Genomic DNA, 16,421 nt, shown 5'->3' on the forward strand with positions numbered 1-16,421 from the left:
TAATGCCTTGCACTTCTATCCCCTACATCACAGAAGTGATTTCTAATCATCAGTAAGCTCTGGGGCCAAGGGAAGCACACAGGGTTTTTGCCAAGTCTGAACCCGTCAAGCATGTCCAACTTTCTGAAGACTATTTTCTTTCTTGCTCTAAATAGAGACTGAACAAATGTCTAAATTTTTCAAGTGTGTGTAAATGCCATTGTAATTAATAAAACCAAAATTCATTTACATGTTTCTGAATTCACAGTAGCTTGTCATTTACTATTTTCTCGATCAATGGATACTGAAAATACAACTGTCACGTGGAAATAAGAATGATCTTTTAAACAATAAAAACTTATTAAAAATAATATCCTTGCCATCAAAAAGGATCCAGAAACATTGAAACAGGCTCTACTTTTCAAAGCAAGTTCATAACCACTAACTTATCTGATTTGTAATGCAGCTTGTTCTGGGTCTTAGGTCACCCATATATTTTCCAGAATGGAACACTTCAAATTGTGCTATCAATGCTGAATAAAAGATGGTTTCAGGGGCCAGCCCGGTGGCTCAGGTGGTTAGAGCTCCATGCTCCTAACTCCGAAGGCTGCTGGTTCGATTCCCACATGGGCCAGTGGGCTCTCAACCACAAGGTTGCCTGTTCAATTCCTCAACTCCCGCAAGAGATGGTGGGCAGCGCCCCCTGCAACTAAGATTGAACACGGCACCTTGAGCTGAGCTCCCGGATGGCTCAGTTGGTTGGAGCGCATCCTCTCAACCACAAGGTTGCCGTTCGACTCCCGCAAGGGATGATGGGCTGCGCCCCCTGCAACTAGGAAACAGCAACAGGACCTGGAGCTGAGCTGCGCCCTCCATAACTAAGACTGAAAGGACAACAACTTGACTTGGAAAAAAGTCCTGGAAGTACACACTGTTCCCCAATAAAGTCCTGTTCCCCTTCTCCAATAAAATCTTAAAAAAAAAAAAAAAAGATGCTTTCACATGTAACATGTTTAATTTTCCCCTGATAAACACTGCCTTGGAATATAAACAAGTCCAAAATTTTCACTTACTATTCGTGTTTAGAGTCCATTTTACCCAAATACACCAAGATCTAAAGCTGTCTTGAATTAGGAAAGACTACGGGGGAGATACACAGTGAAGTGGAAAGGAAAGACTGGTAGGAAGAGACAGCACACGTGAGGCGTCCAGCGCACATCTCATCTGGCCCAGTCTTCACCCGCCCAACCTTCTTACCACGCTCCCTGAAAATCCAGACACGCGGTTAATAAACTTTGCTGTATCAAACTCCTGCCTGCCCCCCACATAAGCCCGCTTCCTCTGGGGTCTCTCAAGGAGACGCAATCTCTCGTCTCACAACCACTTCTCCTCCTTGCAGAGCCCCAGCTTCTTTGAAACTCTCTCCGGGTTGTCATCTACTGACCTCGCCGCTCGCCCCTCACTGCAGACAGCTCCGGCCCCACCTTTCCCCCACCCCACTGCCTGTCTCACCTCAACATCCACGCACGTACTCTGCCACTTTCCTGCCCTCTTCACCACCAGGCTTTCTCTATCTCACAATAAAAACCCACTCCATGGTCAACACCCACTCCCTGTTATGACCAGTAACTGAATCACCTCCCCAAAATGAATTCCAAACATCCTTTCCTTCCAGAAACCTGCTGACTTCCACACTACATACTCCAAGTCATTTTTGCTGCAGCAAGGCTCCCAATTCGGTGACATCACCAATGTTTCCGATATCCATTATCCTGCTTTCGTCCTCATTCCCTTCTGTACCAACTTAGAATCTAATCTTTCTCGCTTATGGGACTTTTGTTCTTCATGCCTGTCCTCCTTCCCTGCGCCCAAGCAGTTGATTTTTGCCAGAGACAAAAATCACACACACTGGCTGGTCTCACTTTTTAGATTCAAAACCACAAACCACAAAGGTCATGCAACACTGTCCGGCAAGCCTACACTTTCCTAATCACTTTGCTTGCTCAACCTCTGAGACAAGACAAGGATTTCACACTTCTCTCTTTAAACTTCCAACCTGTATCTCCTCCCCCTCCTTCACGTAGTACCCCAGCTTTCTGCCAACGACTCCCCGATCTACAGCTCTAACTCACACACTCCAGGTTCCCAACAGTACATTCCAGGCTGCACACATTCCAGGAGCAGCCCTTCGAATCACACGTACACACGTGAGCATATGACACACACTGCTCTGCACCACTTTTTCCCTCCACTTCAGAGGTTGGGAGATTGTCCGTGTCCACCTACAGAGCTGCCACATGCAGTCTCCTACTGGACATCTGGTGGCTCCCCACCCTTCGTCAGTAGATCGGGAGAGGAGCTGGGACGTTTCCTTCCTACCCCTTGCACCCTGCCTCACCCTCACCAGCCCCGCACCCTCACACTCACCACACTCACCGCACACCTAATCCTTCTTGTCCCGAACCCACAGAGCCCTTTGCATTTGCCACTCCGCTGCCTGAAAGGCTGCTCTCCTGGTACTTTGCAAATGGCTTGCTCTTTCTTTTTCTTAGCTGGTCCTCAAATGTCATCCTCTAGGGTGACCTGCCTGGATCACCCTATTGGAAATGGCCTCCCTCAGTTACGACCCCTCTCATATCTCTCTGTTTCCTCCCATCATAGCATTTCTCCCAATCTGGTTTAAGTGCTTACTAGTTTATCGTTCGTCTGTAAGCTCTATAAAAGCAGTGGCTTTACCTGTGTTAAGTCCGCAGCTACCGTGTTTCTCCGAAAATAAGACCTAACCGGAAAAAAAGCCCTCGCTGAGTTTTCAGGATGACATCCCTGAACATAAGCCCTACTGCGTCTTCTGGAGCAAAAATTAATAGAAGACCCAGTCTGATTTTCGGGGAACACGCTATACCCCTAGCACCTACCAGAGCATTTAGAATGATCAATCAAGATGTTTTGAATGAATTCTTTGACCGATGCTCAACACCGAATGCTTGCAAAGGGCCAAGCATTGCGCTAGGCATCTGCCAGGTCTGACTGCATTTACTTCTCACATCTTACAAACGAGAAAACAGATTTTAGAAAGGAATATCTTTCTCTTATAACGAAGTGAACATTCATACCCAGACCTGACCCTGTCCCGTAGATTATACTGTGTAAGACGAAAAGATTAAAATACAAAATATCCCAAGTTGGGTAAAACACAGTAATTAGAAATATCTCACCTTAAACTTTGATATACCTGTAAATCCAGGATGGAAAAACAACGCACTTTGTTAGCAACAGTGGTTCTCATACACACTACACTCCAATGAGAAGGGCATTAAATGGGCAATTGCTTCGCTCCCCAGACCTCGGTGTCTACGTTTGCAAATTATGAAGAGTGTGTGTACTCAGTGTATAGAGAGGTGGGTGAAAAAGTATTAAACGGATAGCTGAGGTCACCTATTATTATAATTTAGCATCCCAATGCTCTCGACACTTACACACGTGTCTTTTTCATCCCACATTCTGATTTGAAGCCGTTTACCTGTACCACATAAGTCCTTTTATTCGAAACTCATGTCTTTGTGTAATTTTTCTCTTTTCTTGAATTGTTTCATTACCACAGGTGCAAAATCCCCAGCACTGATCTGTAAAATTCTCTCATCTTATTCCAGGGTTCTCAAAACCACTCTTCCTACGTATTTGGAACATATTCCACAGAAAACTAGTTTTCAAGATAAAATCATCCCCTGTCCTAGACAAAGGACTTACACTCCAGTCAACAGTCATGGCTGTGACGTTCCCTTATCCCTGGCCAACAGGGACAGAACAGAACGTTCAATGATACAGCTGATCCTGACAGCTGGAAAGCAACAGGCCTCTGCACCGACTTTACTTTTATGAAAGTACGGTTTCTGGGTCGTTTCTGAAGGAAACCAAGGATAAATAGGCAAACGATGTGATCTAACGCCACACGTGGCCCACATACAGGCGCTGAACGTTCAGGCTGGGATCCAAGAGCTTCCACTTCACTTCCTTGAGCCCCAGTCTCCTCATGTAAAGACGGAATCAGGGAACCGCACGTGCGGAGTTCCGAGCACAGAGCCGGCGCACAGTGACTGTAGGAAAGGAACAATTCAAGCACCAAGACGATGAGAAACAAGGCGGCAACTGAGTCACACGTCGCCCAGGAACCAATGCTTCTCCGTATGAAGCTTTCAGTAACAGTCAGCGCGACATCACCTACAATCCTACATTTCGGGAAACCCTAAGCCCCCCGACACGTTCCCATTGTCCCCCGTCAACGGTGACAACAAACACCTCACTCTGCAAATCCTGAGGGAACCAGAAGTGACTGGACCCCATTCCCTGCCTGGGACCACGGGACTCCCGACACCCATGGCCCCGCTGTCCCACCCGCACCCTCCCCTCCTCAGGTCCGAGGGCGGCCCCACGCCGCGCGACACGCACCCCCACGCCGCGCGACACGCACCCCCACGCCGCGCGACACGCACCCCCAAAGCCGCGCGACACGCACCCCAAAGCCGCGCGACACGCACCCCCAAAGCCGCGCGACACGCAGCCCACGCCGCGCGACACGCACCCCCACGCCGCGCGACACGCACCCCCACGCCGCGCGACACGCACCCCCAAAGCCGCGCGACACGCACCCCAAAGCCGCGCGACACGCACCCCCAAAGCCGCGCGACACGCAGCCCACGCCGCGCGACACGCACCCCACGCCGCGCGACACGCACCCCCACCTGCTCCCACCACAGACCCGCACGCGCCCCCGCGCGCCCCCCGCCGCGTCCTCCCCGCCCCGCAAAGGCCCCGCCGCACCCGAGGCCCCGAGCCCGACCCGGGGGGGAAGGAGCCCGGGGCCGCCCGGCGCCCCGCCCACCGGCCTCTCCGCCTCGCCCTCCGGCTCCCGGAGCCCGACGACCGCTCTCCCGCGCGGCGCCCCCTTCCCGCCCCACGCCGGGGGTCTGTCCCCCTCGGTCGGACCCCACGGCCGCGGTTTGCACACCCGACACCCGCAATCATCGCTGCGCTCTTCCGGCCCGTTCCGCTCACCCCGCGGGGCGCCCTCGCCGCGGGCCGCCTCCGTCGCCGGCTGGACGCCTCCACCGCCACCTCAGCCCCGACGCCGCGCCCAGGGTTTCCGGCGCCCACGTGACCCGCGCCTGCCCCGCAGCATGCTGGGAGTTGTAGTCCTACCGCGAGGGCAGGCGGGACAAGGTGGACCCCGGTGGCTTCCAGAGGGAGGGGGAAGTCTCCGTGGGGGCGGGGCGGACATTGGCCAGGATTGTTAGGAAAAAAGCAGCGACGGAGAGATAAGATATGAGGAGAAATGACGTACAGGTCATCATTTTACAAAATAGCTTTTTTCTGCTCTTTGTTTTTACAGAAAGGAATGTGCTGCTACTGATCTGCCATGAGAGTACAAGCTTTAGGTTGTTGTTTCATTAACTACAGGTGCCCGTATCACAGGGCTACTAGTCCGCCAGTGTCATTCCCTGTTCTACATCCCATTTCACCCACCCATAAATGAGGGTTAAGGTCCTGGCAGCCTCAAGGAAAAATTAAAGGCTTAGAGCACACAACTCAACAAAGGTCCTCTACCCTTCTGGGCTTGCTCCCAACTGCCGAGGAAATATAATTTTAAAAATAAAACTCTCCCAACCCAGAAAACCTCTCCACAAAGGTAGCACATTAGAAAACCGGTGTGTTGTTTTTTTTTTTCCGTTTTACAGATTTCCTGAATACGTATTATCATAAAGAATGTAAGATAAGAGTCGCGTCCAGCACAACCCTGGCGGGGAGGGGCCAGAAGGGGCGGCTTTGGGTTAAGTTTTTAAGAAAGAAACAGAGACTTGATGTAGTTTAAATCTCAGAAGGCCGGGGGACTCACAGTCATGAAAGACGGTAGCCCAGATTTGAGCCGACTGGTGGTTTTTATTGGTAAGTATACAAGGGAATGTTATTGTTTTTGACACGGTCTGTGAGACTCATTTATCACATTTTAGAAATAACCGAAACAAATTATGTTGATCTTTAAACAGCCGAAGCAGAAAGTCCTTACGGAGAGGTATGTGACTCTCTTGAGGGACAAATATTACATGTTAAAATCGTTTTACAGAGCTGAACAGAGAGAGCTTAATCTTATTGCTCTAAAGACTCTTCTCACAATTAAGTGAGAGGAAAGCCAGAACCAACAGCGGCTTTTCCCAAGCAAGGGGATGGGGGGCAAGGCCCCTTCCCAGGTCTTTCTAAGACAGCTCTTTTCAGGGTCCCCGCTCGGTTCTGCCTGGCTTGAATTGTTTCCCACGTGGAAATCTTACTCGTCTTTGGCCGCAACCCATCTTTTGGGGACCAGACAAAGAGACATGAGGTAGAACATTGAGATAAACAAAGTCCCAAAGAGACACAGTCTCACAGACTTTTCTCTCCTCAAGAAAAGACACGAGGGGGACAATCGGCTAGGCTGTTGTGTGACGACAGGTAAGGGGCATGGAATAGTCTGGTGGAAGGAACACGGGCTTTGAGTCAGGGGGTCTGGCACTCAAATTTGACTCTTTCAATCACTAGCTATGTGACCTAGGGCAGATTGCAGTTTGACCCTCATTTTCCTCAGCACTTTATCCCTCTTTCCACATGGTGCTTCAGGAAATAGAGATTGATAAATCAATTCCTGCCCTAACGAAGTTTAAGATCTGAAAGAAGGTGTGAGATAGAAAAGGAATGATAATGTATGCAGAACAGAATTTGTATCTCGAGAGATGTTCACACAAAATCCTTTACATAGTCAAAGACAGACATAATGTTGAGTTGAAAGGAATTCCAAAGGGATCTCAAAGTTTTATTATTGCCTAAGCTTTAAACCAGCTAAAATTCTGCTGCAAAGACAGAAAGGAATCTCCCCTGTACATAGCCAACCAAGCCCATGCAACCAATTACTAGCATGTTCTCAAGATGTTCACCAGGCCTCAAATCACTTGACAGGGCATTTGTCACACACAGTTCCTTCTAACTCCATCACAGTGATTGGGGAGACGACCTGTGCTAGCTTATCCAGAGGAGAAATAACTTCTCATATCTTTAGGACAGGAGATATTTTTGCAGATTGGAGCAAGGCAGCCTGGGACGTTAGGCTCTTACCTTCCACAGGAACTGGGAGTTAGGGACACTATCTACCTGCATGTTTGCATTGCAGTGATGGCTGCCAGTCCTGGCCAATCTGTGAGGCTGGTCACAGCCTATTTAGGCCTTATCATGATATATGTATATTTGAAAAGGACAAAGAAAGAAATTTTGAAAGAAAAGGGAGGGACGGGAACTTACACAATGCAGAAGTAGTTTTGTTTCTAGTTATCTAAGGGTGTATGTAGCTGTGGAAATATGATATTACAGTGAGCAACAAAGGTTTCAGTTTTATTTTTAAAAATACATTGTGGGATATTATTCAGCCTTAAAAAGGAATAAAATTCTGGGGGCCGGCCCGGTGGCGCAGGCGGTTGGAGCTCCGTGCTCCTAACTCCGAGGGCTGCAGGTTCGGTTCCCACATGGGCCAGTGGGCTCTCAACAACAACCAACAACAACAAAAAAAAAAAGGAATAAAATTCTGATACATACTACAACATAGATGAACCTTGAAAACATTATCCTAAATGAAATAAGCCAGACACACACAGACACACACACACACACACTATATATATTCCATTTATATGAGGTACCCGGTGTAATCAAATTCATAGCAGCAGAAACTAGAACAGTGGTTTCCAGGGTCTGGTGGAAAGGGAAAGTGGTAGTTACTGTTTAATGGATATAGATTTTCAGTTGGGGATAATGAAAAGTTCTGGAGATGGATGGTTGTGAGGGTTGCACGACACTGGGAACGTATTAACTACCACTGCACTGTACACTTAAAAATGGTTAAAAATGGCAAACTATATATAGTGACATATATGTATATATGTACATGTATGTATATGCATGTTTATAAAATCAGTGTATAACCTAGTCACCACCATCAGAACGACTTCTTCCCCAAAGCCCAAGCTATGCTCTTTGCACTTATAGTCATGTTGGTGGAGAGGGTGGGAGTAGGGGGCGGCAGAATCTCTCCTCGGCTGCCATTACAATCTAGACATTTTACCATTTGATTCCTACTTCTAGACGTTCTCCAAGTGCTGGGTCGGAGGCAGCAGACTTTTTTTCTTTAACAGTAACTGTTACCAAAAAAAGAAAACATTTGACGTCTAGCTCATTGACATTGACATCTAACAGGATTCATTTCCTGCAGCCGCCTGTACATCTGTGGTGAGTCCTAACCTACATTTCATTTCCAGCCTCAGACCTATGACTGTGGCTCTGAAAACAGAAGTCTGCAGCAGCGGCATTTGGCAGAGTCTTTCGTTTTCCTTGCTCTACTTGCCAGAAAGTTAGAGCTTTATCTTACCCAAAAGAGAGGTTCCTGAAAATTGATCTGTGAATGGAATTTGGAGTAAGATAAATTATATTTGAAAGGTTATCTCAAGTAAGCATAGAAAGAAGTGTTCCTGGACAGTGAATACATTGTACTCTTTTTCAGTGCTTCTCAATCTTTTTAGATCTCAACCCACAGTAAGAAATACAGTTTACATCAGCCCCAGTATACACATGCATGTGTACAACTCACCCAACATGTCACAAAACAATACTGACCTTATTATATGAGATACATTCTGAATTTTTTTCCTAACCTCTTGTGTAAAAATGCAGGTTGCAACACACTAAAATTGATTTCATGACACTTTAATAGGTCTGAAATAGCCCAGGGTGTGAAAACACGACACCAATTTAAATATTTTATCAATCTGGATGTTTCTTATTTGCATATTGTGCCTATAGCTTAACTGCCTGCATGGTACATTCTATAATATATAGTGGAGAAAATCTAGTCCCTATGCTATAAGAAGCAGTGACTCTTCCAGACTCTGAGGGGGAGAAAAAGGTAAGGAAAATTCACCTCAGCTTTGTGCTTCTACTGCCAGCATAGGGATTAATAAATTCTTTGTTTTTGCTGACCAAGAAATTAACCTTTGTTCTGTGGTAGATTGTTTGAAGGAGAGAAACAAATTTTTTTTTCCCCAGCTCTTTATTCCTGTACAAATTCAAACCTCTTTTGGTTTTTTATAGCCTCTTTGGTTCCCCTCCCTTCTCTCAGTGGCTCATCAAAAACAGTTTTCAAGTCCGAAAACAATTAAATTACTCAAGACTCAGATCTGTATCTGTTAAATGGTGCCCTCTCCACTAGCCCCCACGCCCCCACCTCAAGCCAAACAAGGAACACCAGAAAAAATCGGGGCCGAAGGCCACATAAAAGAAAGTGAGTAGAAAGAAGGAACAGGGTGGCTTACTAGGTATTGGAAGAGTTAAGTGGCTAGTCCTTTTCTTTTGGCTTTCTTTGCAAGTGACGAATGTTCAGAGGGAGAGCTGAGTGAACAGGAGTGCTGGCCAGCGCTTCACCTGTACTTTGTATTCAAAGGTAGCTCTGGGCTCCAGGGCAGTGGGAGGGGTTGGCTTTCCTTTCACTTTCTCAGACCACCAAACCTGACACCTGGGGACAGAACTACAGTTCCCACCACGCAGTGAGGCAGCAGGAAGAAGAGGCTCTGAGGGCTAAAAAGGAAAACAAGGAGAAAGAAAACCTTACCTGCTTGCAGAGGCTAGAGAGCCAGAGGTAAGCAACAGGTGAAGCTGGAAGGCGAGGGCTGCAGGATGCAGGATGGAGGATGGAGGGCCTCTGCGGGTGTACACCGAGCTTTCTCCTTGCAAGGCGTGTAGGCTCAGTTCAGGAGGGCTTGTGTGAAAACCCTGAGGGCTTCCGTGGTGGGGGAGGAAACACGGAAGGAAGATTTCAGCTCAAGTTATAGTGATAACACACCAGAAATGGAATGGCTTTCTGTATTTGAAAAGTCAGATGGAGAAAACAAAGTGGTTAGATTGTCTCTCATCTGCTGGGTCCTTTAGCCATGAGTCATTTCAGAGGTGTCCAAGAAAGGTACAGAATCCTTCTTCCTCCACTTAAACCTCCGGGTTTTTACATACAGATTGGATATTTGTACGCATTTCAATTTGCACGACAACAAAGATTTATTCTGTTCTATAACTTTAGAGAAAACCAAAGAATAAAACTGGGGGAAATGAAGATGGGTGTCTCACAGCAAGAGCAATCTGCCGCACATCCAATTTCATCATCAGATGGGATTAGGTTTCATGTGTTTTTATGAGACCCTTGGTGAAGAGACCCAACCAATATCCCGTGAAGAACAGTTGAAGGACCTGGGGATATTTGCCTAGAGGGGATATGCTTGCTGCTCCAGATATCTGATAGCCTGTCATGTGGAATAGGATTCTGCTGGCACCTGGCATATGGCATGAGGAACCCCGGAGAGATAGATTTCAAAGCCATGTAAATTAGAGCTGAGCATGCAAAATGAATTTTTGTAGGACGTAGTGGGTTCCTCCTGATCAAAGATATTGACGCACAATGCATAGCTAAGCAGGAAGGCTAAGGTCGGAATGAAGTTTCAGGTGAGTGACTGTGTTGGCCAATGTTTCCCAAACCTTGTCATTAGAATCACCTGGACACTCTGTGTGTGTGTGTGTGTGTGTGTGTGTGTTTAAAATATATTTTGCAGTTGTGAGATGGGCTTCAGGAATGTACATATGTATCTGTATTTTTTTAAATTATCTCCCCAAATGATGCTGATATAATTGGTTAATTTGGGAAACACTATCATTAGAAACGTTATTTTCCAACCTATGGTAAAATATGCCATAAATATTCTAGCCAGTTTTTATTTTGAAGGTTCTCGAAATCTTTATTTCCTGGTCAAGCAACATGAGGTGCCAACCAGGAAAAAGGCCACGTCACTCTTTCCAAACTGACTTCTTGTCAGTCCAATCTTGTGGGTCCTGGTTGCCGGTTGCCTGAGTGTTCAGTCGTCAGTAGTTGAGGGCTCTTCTCCCCATGTGAAATGGAGACAGGATGACAGCGCCGCATGTCCTCCAACTGATGAATGCCAGTTAAAACACTCCTGTGGGCATCTCTTCTGCCATCTTCCTGCTGTCTGGACACTCAATGGAGCACGGGGCACCTGTTCTCTATGACAAGGGTCTCCATCAATGCTGTCACCTGACAGTGTAGACTGCGTACTGGGCCCAGCAGAGAATGGCAGTAGGACCTCTTCCTTCTGAGGACACCGTCAAGTGTCAATCCCCCTAAGGCAGGTGTGGGCTTGTGGGGCAGCTCCTTTGTACCTGACCAGTAATTAGTGTCCTTTTCCTACGAGGTGTTAGTGCTATGAAAGCAATGATCCCCCTCTGCCTTGTTCTGCCCTGGACCCCAAGAGCCCAGAACAGTGCCGGCGCCTGGTACGTGCTCACTAAAGAGACGCTGAATTCCTTTTCTTTCTTAGCTCCATTCGAGGTGGCAAGAACCATGCAATCCTCCAACTCAGCCAGGGCAGCAGATAAGAACTTTGACTATTCGTTCAAGATTATCCTCATCGGGGACTCCAACGTGGGGAAGACATGTGTGGTGCAGCGTTTCAAATCCGGGGTCTACACAGAGACACAGCAGAACACAATTGGGGTGGACTTCACCGTACACTCCCTCGAGATTGACGGCAAGAAAGTAAAGGTAAGAGGGGCACGGGATAGGTTCACCCTCTTTTAGGCAGGGTTCCTAACACTGAAATACATACCTGAGGAATAACAGGTTTAAATATAAAACACAAAATCGTAGAAGTACCAGGAGAAAAACATAGATGTATTTATTTTTATCATTGTTGAAAGAGGAAATTGAGCTTTTAAGTAACTCATGAACCCAGAAGTCATAAAGTATTGCTCAATCTAACTATCTCATACAGATAACCATATACAAAGGTCAAATGTCCACATAGTTCAAAACATCAGGGCTGCCCAGTTAGCTCAGTTGGTCAGAGTGTGATATTAATAACACCAAGGTTGCTGGTTCGATCCCTGCATAGGCCACCACTCCCTCCATAAAAACGGGGGGGAGGGGCGGAAGGGTGGGGAAAAAAAAATACCATATGCCAAGTCAAAAGATGAATGACAAATTGGAAAGAAATATTTGCAAATATGGGACTCAAAAAAGGACTAATTTCTTTAATGTGAAAAGAGCCCTGATAAATATCTAAGAAAAAGATCAACAACCAATACAAAAAGTAAGTGATTCACAGAGTGAACTAAACTGCTGTTTCACAAATTTTACAAGAACTAGCTCATAAATTTATGGAGCTAGTTCATCCTCACTCATAATTAAAGAAATAGAAAAGTGAGATACTATCTGTTACCCATTTAATTAGAAAAGATCAAAAGTGATGCTGAATGTTAATAAATGGATCTTGTTTGGGATCCTGATTAAATAAAAACAAAATTAAAAAGCCACGTTAGAGGCAATCAGGAAAATTTTGATATAGGTTGGGTACTTTTTTTTTTAGGCTGGGTATTAAATGATATTAAAGAATTTTTGAAAAGCTTATTAGCAGTGATAACAGCATAGTGGTTATGAAAGAAAATGTCCATTTTTATATGGATGTGTATGGACGTAGGGAGAAAGTGACAGGACGTCTGGGATTCGCGTTAAATAATACCTCAAGTAGATCAACAGAAAGGACTAGATGAAGCAAGAGAGGCAAAATCTTGATAATTATGAAATCTGGAAGATGGGTGCAGGAGTGTTCATTGTTCCAGTCTCTCTAGGTTTGTGCATGTTTGCAAACTTTAAAAAATAATTTTTGGAAATAAAGTGAGGGTATGAAGAAACACACACCCTGAGACACTTTTGGAGGGTGTATATATCGGCGCCATTGCTTGAAATGGTAATTTAGAAGGTGTTACTATGAGGACACTCCTAAACATGAACAGCTAACCGAGTCGTCCTTTAAAACCAAAACAGTTCCGCCAATGCCATCACCTTTGCCAGTGTTACTATCAGCGGGCAGGCTCAAAAGATTAAACCCCAAAATCTGGACAAAGGGATGACTGAGGTGTAAAGGCAAAACCACACCAGACCCCAGGACAGTGGATTCCCCCTCTCTCATGTGTCCCAGAGGTGGTGGTCCACAAACCCAAAAGCCAACAAATTCGCCCTGGGGAGAAACTGGAAAATCAGATTTGCGGGCCACAGCCCAGAAATACTGACTCTGGATATCTAGAAGTGAGATCCAGGCAGCTGTATTTTTCAGACAACATAATTGAGCAAGTTCCCATCAAACAAGGGGATTCCTGAGGCCATCCCCTTTCCCACCCTTCTCCAGATGCAGGTTTGGGACACGGCCGGCCAGGAGCGCTTCCGGACCATCCCCCAAAGTTATTACCACAGTGCCCACGCAGCCATCATTGCTTACGACCTCACCCGAAAGTCCACCTTCGAGTCCGTTCCTCACTGGATTGATGAGATTAAAAAATACGGAGCGGAGAACTCGGTCATTATACTGATCGGTATGTCGTTTTCAAAGGGTTTAAGTCTGCATTTCTGGCTGCCTCTGCTGATGGTGAGCTTTTCATGTGTTTCTGAAACCATAAAAAGTACAAGTGGTGGACAGGACCTCAATAAGCATCTGGCCCAGAAACTCCTATCAGGTTCACTTGACAATTGGGAGTGTGTGGGTGTGAACTTAAGAATACAGATTCCAAGGCCCCACCCTAGAGTTTCTCATTCTGGGGACCTGAGATGGGTCCCAGACCTCTATGCGTGGGATGCCACAGCTGATTCACTGCACACTCTGTGTCGACCACACAGGAAGCACTGTGTAGGTTGAAGTTCACAGTCAAATGGCTCCACGTCCCCAGGGAGCCCATTAGATAACTGTGACTGACAACACCGTTGAATGACTTCTTACACCTGTTAACCTCCTAAGTGAATCTTAAGGACCAACACCAAAACTAACAGCAACTGCAAGTACACAACGTGAACTCACAGCCTGAGATGTGAGAGGTCCTGTAGTACATTCGGTAGGGTGTTTACGTTTCTGTCACTTCTCCTGAGTGTTAGTTTTGTGAGCAGGGCTGCCTTTTCCTCCCTTCTGAGTACACCACTGCTTACCAGGTGGCCACTTAATTTCGGCAGCTGGCTGAGGCCCTTGCTCCTCTAAGTGTGGTCTGAGGACCGGCGTCATCAGCACCGCTTTTGAGTTTGTTAAGTGCGTGATCTCAGGCCCATCCTGGAAATACCCGATCAGTCTTCATTTTAACAGGATCCTAGAGAATCATACGCAAATATGCAGACCGAGAATGAGCTAAACATACCGTGTCTAATGGATTATTTATCCATTGAGAAGCACAGCCTAGCTCTGTGGCCAGTTACCCTCTGAGCCTTAATTTCCTCACCTGTAAGATGGGATTCATACTTGGCTGGATGTAAAAGTTTAATGAGATAATGTATACAAATTGCTTAGAAGTGCCTGACACATTGTAAGTGCTTAAAAAGGCATAAGATTTTTTTTCTGGAAGGTTTGTTTTCAAGGAACTAATTCATTTGTTTCTCAAATAATGGGGAGTTGTGGTAAGGGAGCGCATCCCTGGGACCTAGGAAAAGCCAGCAATCGAGCCCCAGCCAGAGCAGAAACCAGTGTGGAGCCTGACCACCCACCAACGAGCAGGAATTGGGGATCCCCCTCTCAGGGTTGGACTCTCTGACCCAGCCTCCTTGCCCTCTGTTGTACATACACCTACTTCCTGTCTCAGAATGATTCTCACACGCAGGACAACGTGGGCCTGCCCTGTACCCCCCTCACTGTACCCCGCTCACTGAATCTCTCAAAACATCACCCACTGCCTGCCCGTCCACAACACCCCCCTTCTCTCAGTATCCACTAGCTCACATTCCTCAGAACACAAATCCCATTCCCCGCTCCTTCTCGCCATGACAAAGCCAACCTGAGGACAGCAGGCCTGGGGAAAGGTGCCCACCCGGGACTGGACCAAGCAGTAGAGCCCCGACGGAGGAGGCAGTCACAGGACGCAAAGCCTGCCAGGATGGGCTGTAGAAGAAGTCACTGCCCACCCAGCCCACTTCCCATTGCTATCAGGACTCCAGAAAGGACTTGTTAGTTTAGAACCATTTTCTTTCCCCTAAGGCGTTGCTGTTTTGATAGGTAGTTGAGCCCCCATCTTACACAGACTTGAAAATGTTTTGTTTTGGAACTCACTCTGTTTCTCCTAAGTTAAAAAGCCAAGTCATTCCAGGGCCTAGACTGGTGCATCAGATCAAAGCCAATTCCTGCATTTTATTTCAATGCACCCTTCCTGGTGCATCAGATCAAAAGCCAATTCCACAGCCCACTGCCAAAGCAAATGCCCCTCCAATTTCATCACCTCATTTCTTCAGAGGGGCTGTGTCTTGTCCCATCTGGCAGGACCAGGAGAGATTAGTGAAGCCAAGAGGCAGCTTCCAACGTGGAGATAAACTTATCTTCTTGGGGGACGAATGAGATGTCCCCTCTCTCTTTTCATTTCTTACCCAAAGGTCCCCTCTGGGACCAGAAAATTTGTTGATGTGACTTCTGATATAAAGGACACTTCTGCTAATGACAGAGTTCGAGTTATAATAAACACTGACCAGGCTCATCCTGAGGTGGGCAGAAAGAGCCATATTTCTTCCCCCACAAGCACTTCTGCACAACACCAAGGCGGAAGCTGGCTGAGGTTTCCAACACCCTTCGTAACAGCTGCTTCTGCCTAGCAGGGCCCCACCCGCAAAGTGCGAGGAAGAGGTTGGTGACAGGTGACATTTACTAACCACCCAGGAGGATCCAGGCACTGTTCTGAGTGCTCTCCTGGGCCAAGTCATTCAATTCTCTCAACAATCCCCGCACTGTATTTTCCATTCTGCCGCCACATTTCTTCACACAAGTGTCTCTCTCTCTCTCCAAGTTTCCCTCACCCCTCACCGCCGCCACTTCACCATCACACAAATGTCAGAGACAACCGCATTGACCTGTACTGTTCCTCCTTCCACGGCCACTGGCAGGAAGTCCTTGTTTAAAATCCTCTTTGGGCGCCCATTGCGCTCAAGAAATGCACAACTTCCTGAACAAGATTAGCAGGTGCCTGCTCTCCTCCTGGAGGTGGTTGTCTTATCTTCTCATCCCCTCTGCTTTGTCCCTAACTTCTTACATACGCTCCGTCGGAGTAAGGGTTTAGGAGGCAACTTCCTTCTGTAGGTTATCCTGGAAGTCTTCTCATAACTCGCTTCAGCATCTGGTCTTTCCCCTCAGGATCTCAGGCAAACCTTTCACTTGAACTCTTGTCATGTTTACAGGTCCACAATCTCTCACTGGAAAAAACCCTTAAGGCCAAAAATTTCACAGTTCAGAATTCATCGGATCTGAGAGGGTACATTCTGGGTTACATCACCCCCTCGCCAGGGTCTGGGCCAACACCCCAGG

General features: G+C 46.9%; 1 protein-coding gene across 7 annotated transcripts in view; it reads right to left on the minus strand.

The window, feature by feature from the left end:
- SLC37A3 (solute carrier family 37 member 3) overlaps nucleotides 1–16,421 on the minus strand; it is a 60,743-nt gene that overhangs the window by 32,222 nt on the left and 12,100 nt on the right. The window contains exon 1 of one of the 7 annotated variants that reach the window (XM_081038408.1): nucleotides 4,985–5,122. The exons of 2 other annotated variants lie outside the window; for them this stretch is intronic. The gene's annotated coding sequence lies outside the window, so the exon portion shown is untranslated. Of the gene's footprint in view, nucleotides 1–3,943; nucleotides 4,075–4,984; nucleotides 5,138–9,655; nucleotides 9,758–16,421 lie in introns of those variants that run through there. 4 more of the 7 variants (XM_081038410.1, XM_081038411.1, XM_081038407.1 and 1 more) reach the window with 4 other exon arrangements.

The sequence above is a fragment of the Rhinolophus hipposideros genome (genome assembly GCF_964194185.1).
Source record: "Rhinolophus hipposideros genome assembly, chromosome: 25".
NCBI classification, from domain to species: domain Eukaryota; kingdom Metazoa; phylum Chordata; class Mammalia; order Chiroptera; family Rhinolophidae; genus Rhinolophus; species Rhinolophus hipposideros.